At 57.9% G+C, this 7,960-nt stretch overlaps 1 long non-coding RNA gene across 3 annotated transcripts; it reads left to right on the top strand.

The window, feature by feature from the left end:
- The first annotated feature begins 17 nt into the window (after positions 1-17).
- LOC115298403 lies at positions 18-3,746 on the top strand. Of its 3 annotated transcripts, none has more exons than XR_003911728.1 (4): positions 18-900; positions 1,255-1,535; positions 3,125-3,267; positions 3,591-3,746. It is a non-coding gene; the product is annotated as an uncharacterized LOC115298403 (long non-coding RNA). The 3 variants fall into 3 exon arrangements; XR_003911729.1 differs by having other exon boundaries at positions 21-900; positions 1,291-1,535; XR_003911727.1 differs by lacking the exon at positions 1,255-1,535 and having other exon boundaries at positions 88-900.
- Positions 3,747-7,960: the final 4,214 nt, after the last annotated feature.

The following is a 7,960-nucleotide window of genomic DNA, read 5'->3' as shown; positions in this document are numbered from 1 at the left end:
TGTTCCGGGCGTGCGCGGCCGCGGCCCTCGCCCCTCACGGGGTGCTGCCCTAGGCTCCCCAGGAGCCCCGCGCTGGCGTCTGCGTCACAAAGCCCCGCCACCGTCGCCGGCAGTGACGCGAGGCGCCGCGCCGGCGCCCATGACGCCTCGAACGGCCCGCCGTCGTCGTCAAGAGTTACGCGTCTGGCGCCTCGTCCGGCGCGACGGTGGCGGGCGTCGGTGGTGCGCGCGGGGTTCTGGCTCCTGCCGCCGGAGCCGTTGCGCACCCCCGGGACCCGCTCTTCGCGCAGCCCCAGTCAGGCCGCAGGGCTCCCTGTCGCTTCTCTCGCGGGCTCCCGCCCCGCTTTAGTGCGAGACCCCCACGCCTCTTCTGGAGCAGCCTTCTACCGCCTCGCGTCCCGGGCCCGCGCAGACCTCGGCGCGTCGCTCTCCTCGGAACCCTGCGAAGCTTCGCACTTGACGTTACGGAAGCATTTGGGGAGCGGCCTCGCGAAGGCCCTCCCACGGGGGTCGATTGGAAGCCCTGCGGGCTTGGGAGGGAGGGCCGGGGTACGCCGGGCGGGTGAACCCGCTGCGTTATTCGCCGACCACGTCCAGCCGCCTGGAGCGGGGCTCAGGGCGGGCAGTGGGTCGGTCTTTTCTAGGGGAGCGAGGCAAAGCGGGGGCAAGGGGAGGGCGAAGCTCCTCCATGGGGTGAGATGTACCGGGCAAGACGAGGGACCGGGACACGAAGCGCGGCGGCGGTGGAGGGGCCCTGCGTTGACCTGGAGATCCCACCGGAGCGGCTAGAGCGGGTGCTCGGAGCTGCCGACGCGGGGTGGCGGCTTTTTGAATCGGGTATGCCAAGAGGCTAGGTGTGACCAAGGCCCCGTGGCAGAGAGGCTTCCTGTTGGAGAGGAGGTAAGAAACCCCGAGGCCACCCTCGCGGACACTGAAGGGTCCTGTCATTGCTCATGCTGGCGCGGGAGCGAAGCAGCGGAGGACCAGGCCCTTAGACTCTCAGGACTGCTGGAGGCGGGCGGGCGGCCGCCGGGAGCGTTCACTTGGAGGGGCTTGAGGGCTTGAGGGATGAATGATGAGGACTGAGGACACGGTCCCTGCCCGCCGGCTATTTATTGGAACGAATACAGAACGTGAGCAAAAAGGGACACAGAAAATGTTACAGTGAGGTGGCAGGTGTTTACGGGCGGTAGGACGAAGGGTGCTTTGAATGTCCTTTATATTTTTTGAATTGCTTGACTTGGTTTTTTATAGTGGACATGTAGTTTCTTTTCCCTTCACGAGTACAAGAGCTGTGTACGTGTTGAAGACCAAGCTCCTCAGTGGCGCCCCCAGTGTGCTCAGAACGTACTAACCAGGATTCAAAGACCTTGTGGTCTGACAGTACCCGCCTCTCCTACCTCCTTCCTGCTCCCTGTTTAGGACTTGATGGCCCAACAACTAAACAAACAAAACCAAACCTGCTTGTCTCGGGCCTTTTTTACCTCTGCACATACCACCCCCCAAAATGTCTTAGTCCATGGAGTGAGATTCAGGTAAGTGTCACCAACTTGAAGAAAGCTACTCCCTACGCCCTCCTCCCATCAGCCATGCTGTGCTCCCAGCACCACATTCAGCTAGTTCTTGGTGACTCTGAACATTGTTTCTAGCGCTCTCTGCTCTGCCCACCACATTCAGAGACTCCGCTGGAAGAGCTAGACCTCTGTTTCCGGCAGAGATGGCTTTTTATTTCCTTGAGGTGCTGCCCCTGTTGGAGGCTTTTGCCGACCGCCCCGAGGGGAGACGCGTGTCGGGTGGTGGTTGTGGGGCTCTGTTCCGTTGTGTGTGTGAACCACACTTTATCCATCTGCTGACATTCGGGTTTTCACTCTTCAGCTACTACAGATAAAGCTGCTTTAACACCCATATGTGAGTCTTTGTTTGGACATGTTCTTTTATTTCTCTTATGTTTTTTCTTTTTTATTCTTTTATTTCTCCTGAGTATTATTTCTCTTTTATTTGCCTAGGAGTAAGATGATTAGGTCCTATGTCTGTATATTTAACTTTCTAAGAAACTGCCAGGTTGTTTTCAGTGCGGGTGTGCTATTTTACAGCCCCGCCGGCAGTGCTGGAGTTACTTGTTATGATGAGGTTTTTTTAGTTTAGACATTTTAATAGGTGGTGTCACACGGAATCTTCATGTAGTTTTAACATGGATATACTTAATGACTAAGGAAATTGAGCATATTTTAACGTGCTTGTTGGCCATCTCTACATCTTTGGTGAAGTGCCTGAATCATTTATACATTTATCATCATGTTAGGTTTCAACCTGCATATGTTTATACATATATACACACGTGCCAGATATGTAATTTATGAATATTTTCTCCCTTGGGGCACATGGTGACTCAGTTAAGCGTCTGACTCTTGATTTCTGCTCCGGTCATGATCTCATGGTTTGTGGGACTGACGGGATTCTCTCTCTCTCTCTCTCTCTCTGCCCCTCCTCTGCTTGTGCTCACTCTCAAAATAAACATTTAAAAACAAATATTTTCTCTTTTCCATCAATTTCTTTTGAAGGACAAAAGGTCTTAAGCTGGATGAACTATATTTACTGAATTTTTTTCTTTTATGGTTTGTGTTGAAATACCTATATGAAAAATATACTGTGTGGAATTAATGGTAGATTAGACATTACAAAAGAAAAAGTTAGAAATTGAAGACATACAAAGAGAAACTATAATTGAAACAAAAGAAAGGATAAAGCAAACCGCATCAGCGAGCTGCACGGTGATGTGGAGCAGCTGAGGTGTCACCAGTCCCAGAGAGCAGGTCTGCGCTCCCGCTGGCTGGCCCTCCCTGAGCTCTAGGAGGTGCCCTCTAATCCTTTTTGTTGGTTCTTTTGCTGGCCTCATAATCCCCTCATACACACGCTAGTGAGTACGAAGCTATAGATCTGTGTGTCTTCGCTCTTCTTCAGTGCTTTGCCCTTTGAACTTATGACCCTGAGTTCAAGAGTTGCATGCTGTGCTAACTGAGCCAGCCAGGCACCGTAGGAAAGTCTTTTGCATTGTTTGGGTGGGCAGGGATTGCTTAAGAGCATGACTCAGGGTTTTCACGCAGATGTCGTGATTGTGTTGCAGCTAGCCGTGTTCTTCCCAGGGGTGAGCACGCTGGGAATCGTGTGCAGCAGGCGGAAGCCGTCAGGCGTCTGTGCACACTGCACCGTGACGAATCTCAGATGTGGAGTCGAGTAAAGAATAAAGATCCACAATACAACTTTGAGGTAAATTGAAAAGCAGATGTATCTGAGGACACGAGAGTGCTTGCCCAAGAGGGAAGAAGGGACTGGGCACGGAAGGGTTTGTGGGACTAGAATCCAAGCTGAGCAGGACAGAGACGGCAGAGGATGAGAAAGTCCAGGTAGAAGTGCCCGGGGCGTCTCGGTGGCTCAGTCAGTTCAGCCTCTGACTCTTGATTTCGGCTCAGGTCATGATTCCAGGGTCATGGGATCAAGCCTGGCATCTGGCTCTGTGCTGAGCAAGGAGTTTGATTCTCTCTCTTTCTCTCCCCCGCTCTCTCTTCACCCCTCTCCCCCCCCCAACAAAGGACAAAGGGAGACAAAGCGCAGATCTCTGATTCGGTGAGGCCACGGGCTGAACAGCGTGAAAACAGCCGGGAAGTCAGGAAAGCCGTCTCAGCCCCCCCACCCCCCGCAGCGAGGGGCCTAGGGAAGCCAGTCTCGGAGCTACACGACCAACAGAACAGTGGCAGTTGGATCCCAGGAAGACTGGCCGTGAGGAGAGCAGAGAACAAGAAGCATAGTGACATCCCTGCAGATAAAGGAGGCATGGCGGAAAAAGCCAAGCCCAGAAAACATAATCTTAACCTCCTAGGGGCGCCTGGGGGGCTCGGTCAGTTAAGCATCGGACTTCGGCTCAGGTCATCCTCGCTGTCTGTGAGTTCAAGCCCCGCGTCGGGCTCTGTGCTGACAGCTCAGAGCCTGGAGCTGCTTCGGATTGTGTCTCCCTCTCTCTCAGAAATGAATAAATGTTTAAAAAAAAAGCTTTTTAAATAAAAAAAACCCCGCCTATGTTATCAAAGCTAAATAGAAAGTGACAAGCTAGGAAAGATGGATGCAGCAGAGAAGTCAGGCGAGTCTGAGGAGGCCTTGGCGGCAGGGTCCCTTGCATCTCTGGACCCAGGCTGAAGTGGCCACATCACTGGTCCCCCAAGTCAAGGTCCTTGGCATCTCCTGACTGTCCCTGAAAACCAGCTCCACCAGCCTTGACCCCCAATCCTGAGATGACCAGGAAATGCCAGCCCCACAACGGGCCCCTCCATTTGCCTTTCATCTGGTCTGCTGCCTTTTGTGTGTCCTCCCTCAGCTCTCCCCACCCCCCAAGTCTGGCAGAGCAGCCTCTGACAGCGTGACCACCTCCTCGGGCCAGCGCTGAGGCAACCCGGCTGCTCCCCTGAGGCCGGGGCCCGCCGCCGGGCGCTCCTTGCCTCTTCACAGAATGACTGTGGGGCATTCCTGTCCGCTAAGCAAGACGTAAAGGCTGGAGCCAGCTTTGGCGAGCGAGCAGGGGGTCGGGAGTTCAGTTGTGCACAGAAGGCATCATGACGGGCATTCCAAGAAGGGCCACAATCTACCTTTTGCCTGTGGTTAGGCCGGGGATGTAGCCTTGGGGGTTGGCCCGGAGGGCACTGAGTGGGCATGGACATCAGTGATCCTTGTCTGACCCCATGTGAGCCTTGAAACAAGCCTGTGAACTAGGTTCTATTACCTTCTCTCTCTCATACACGAGGAAGCCGAGGCTCTGAGGGCTGCGTGGTGCTTAGAAGGCGCCGCGGGGAGACCACCCAGGCAGCCCCCCAGTGTTCGGGGGCCAGAGCAGTACTTCTATCCCACATCAGAAAGCTACAAGCTTAGGGGCGCCTGGGGGGCTCAGTCGGTTAAGCCTCTGACTTCGGCTCAGGTCATGATCTCACGTTCGTGGGTTCAAGCCCCGCGTCAGGCTCTGTACTGACAGCTCAGAGCCTGGAGCCTGCTTCTGATTCTGTGTCTCCCTCTCTCTTCCCTTGCCTGCTCATGTTCTGTCTCTCTGTGTCTCAAAAATAAATAAAACATTAAAAAAAAACGTTACAAGCTTAGGCATCTCCGGGCACCAGTCAGGCCAAGCCTCAACCGACAAATGAGGCATCTGGACCTCACTTGCAGGGCACAGGAGAGCCACGGAGATCTCACAGGAGGGCAGCACGTCTACTCACTGGCCACAAGGAGAGCAGAGGCCACACAAGAGGGGCAGGGAGAACTTGGGAACGGAGTCCCCCGCGGGCGGTGGTAGGGATGGAGGGAGGGAACGCTCTGGACTAGGTACACGTGTCAGTCTTTCAAGCGGACTGGGTGATGCCAGGTGGGTTAGGGGCCTGAGTGTCCCCTGCAGCCCTGGGGGGAGGGTGGAGCCACCTGGGGAAGGAGCAGCTCGTGAGAAGGACGGTGAGCTCAGAAGCAGAAATGCTCCACCACCGGGACAGCAGCTCCAGGGCAGACCCAGTTCTTCAAGGAGCCCCTGGAGTGACAGCCTGTGGGAGCAGAGGCTGCAGGGCAGTGCCGACCAGCCCTGCCGAGTGGCGCGCGGGACAGGGCTGTGGCTCCGGCAGGTACAAGCCGGAGCCCACGAAGCAGCCGCAGACCAAGCGGAGGGCCAGGGAAGGGGGAGAACGGGCTGGGGGCCTCACAAGCCTCCCAGTGACTCGTCCCAGGACCCAACTGCACCCAGGAGCTGAGAACAGAGCCAGGCTTCCCCAGACCGGAGCGGCCAAGGGCCCCCACCTCTACCCTGCACATGCCAGGTGGGGAGGGGCTGCAGCAAAGGGCCCCCAGAAGCCAGAATGAAGGCTTCTAGAAGCAGAACCCACTCCTGCCCTGGCTGTCTAGACACACACTTCGCTGCACCCTGCCCCCTCCACAGGGATGAGTCACTCCTCACAGCCTGGCCCGCCCCCAGCTGGTTTTGATCTTCAGGGTCACAGCCAGCTCCACATCTCAAGGACAGCCAAGGGGGAGGGCTGCTGGGAGGCTGGGGGGTGATCCAGTGCCCGCTCCACACGCGGCCCCCAGGCGCCCCTCTCCCCAGCTCCAGCTCTGCACGGGGAGGCCCCGGCCGGGGAGGAGACCCTCCTGGAGCTGCCTTATGACTGCATGTCACAGTTCACCTGGGTCACCTGTGAAGCTGGACTACCAAGTGTAGAAAATGCCATACCGACACCCCCACCCAATACCACAGGCCCAGGGGATGCTTTCCCAGCCCGAGACTGGAAGGGCAGGGGGCCTTGGCACTGGGAAAAAGGAGCCCACCTCTCCCCCTCACCCTGCACCCTTCCCTCCCTCCTCCCCAGTAAGCACACCAGACAGTGGTATTGGTCTAAAATGATGGACATTTAGACATTGACGCCAGGCTTGCACCCGACCAGCGCCATGCCAGGGGCAGGCAGAGCAAAGACAGAGGTAGGGAGCGGGCACTGTGGGGGCACCAGCCAGGACCTGGGGTGAGGGCGGGGAGGGGTTAGCCACAGTGACTCCAGAAGTGCCAGGTCCGGGATGTAGTCACAGTCAGGGGCTCATGGAGAGCGGAGTGAGCTTTCCCCCTCCTGGTGATGCCAGGTGCCCAGCTCAGGACACAGCCTTGGCCAGGGTGTTCAGGTCTTCCCAGAAAGGGATAGGGCCAGCCTTCCATCCACGGTGGGTGTCAGCATGACCAGCCAAGTCCTGGGCTCTTGACTGCACCCCCAGGGGAAGGGGGGAGGAGGTGTGCTGTCCATCATGCTGCGGTCCATGCTTGAGATCCAGACTACAGAGGCAAGTCCCGCTGGGCGAGGCTGGCCTCCACCCTCCTGCCCTCTGGATACAACGAGGTCCTTTCTGACCAGGCCCCTCTTCCCAGCCACTTGCCCCCACTCACCACGGAAAGCCCTCGTTGGAGGCAGCACCCACAAAAGAGAATGAGGGACGGTCCTGGAGAGCCGCCAGCTTCATGCAAGGTCAGAGGACACTCACCCCTGGACATAGCAACGAAAGGCTGGGCCCACCTGCTGCTACATCATGATCCCAGCGTGTCAGACACCAGAGTAGGGAGACAAGACGACGACGACGCCTACCCACACTTGAGGCTCCTGCAAAGCTTGATGAGGGGTGGGGGGCATAGTTCCCCAGGGGGCTCTGGCGGGAAGCACATACGGGCCGGCCAGTACCCGGGCCACAGACACCTTGGACAGCACAGGACGGGTGGTTGGCTTCTGCAGTGGGCCAGAGACACTAAGGCACGAAGCTAATCTAAGCCCACTGGGGTGATGTGGGGAGAGCGAAGGCTCCAAGGGGCCTCCTCGAGTCAGCAGAGCACACAGTGACCAAGCGATGACGACAGCCTGTTCCTTTTCCAACTTGACACAGGCCGGAGGAGGAAGGTGATGACCCGGGGGTGCCAATGGCTCTTGCTAGAAGGGGCTGTATGTTCTGGCGGCCCCTATAAAGGCCTCTGGAAAGCAGGGAGAGCCCTGGACGAGGCTGGCACCCCTGCGCAGGGCCGAGGGTCAGTCCCGAGTTGGAGTCTGGGAGGCGGAGGCCGGGCTAGGAAGGTCGTGCAATGACGCCGAGGCCCTGGCGGGCCGGGGCCCTACCCGTCTCCAGCGGGCCCTGCGTGGAGATCCTAAGGAGGGAGCAGGAGCGAGGAGTGGGGAGCGGGCGCCCATCTCGAGCCGGCAGAGCCCCGGTGGGCCGGCCATCCGGCGCTTCAGGGCTGCCTGCGCAGGCCGGCGGGGCGCCCGAAAGCGGGGTGCATGAGGTTCTCGGTGATGTAGGCCACGAGCAAGCAGATGACCACCAGCATGACGCAGATGGAGCCGCCCACCGCCGTCATGGCCACCACGATCTCCCGCATGCCGGCCGGCTCGGCGGCGAACTCCACGCACTCGGC

The sequence above is a fragment of the Suricata suricatta genome, chromosome 8 (assembly GCF_006229205.1).
Source record: "Suricata suricatta isolate VVHF042 chromosome 8, meerkat_22Aug2017_6uvM2_HiC, whole genome shotgun sequence".
Classification (NCBI taxonomy): Eukaryota; Metazoa; Chordata; class Mammalia; order Carnivora; family Herpestidae; genus Suricata; species Suricata suricatta.
The sequence above is the reverse complement of the archived record's forward strand: the minus strand, read 5'-3'. Positions and strand labels throughout refer to the sequence as shown.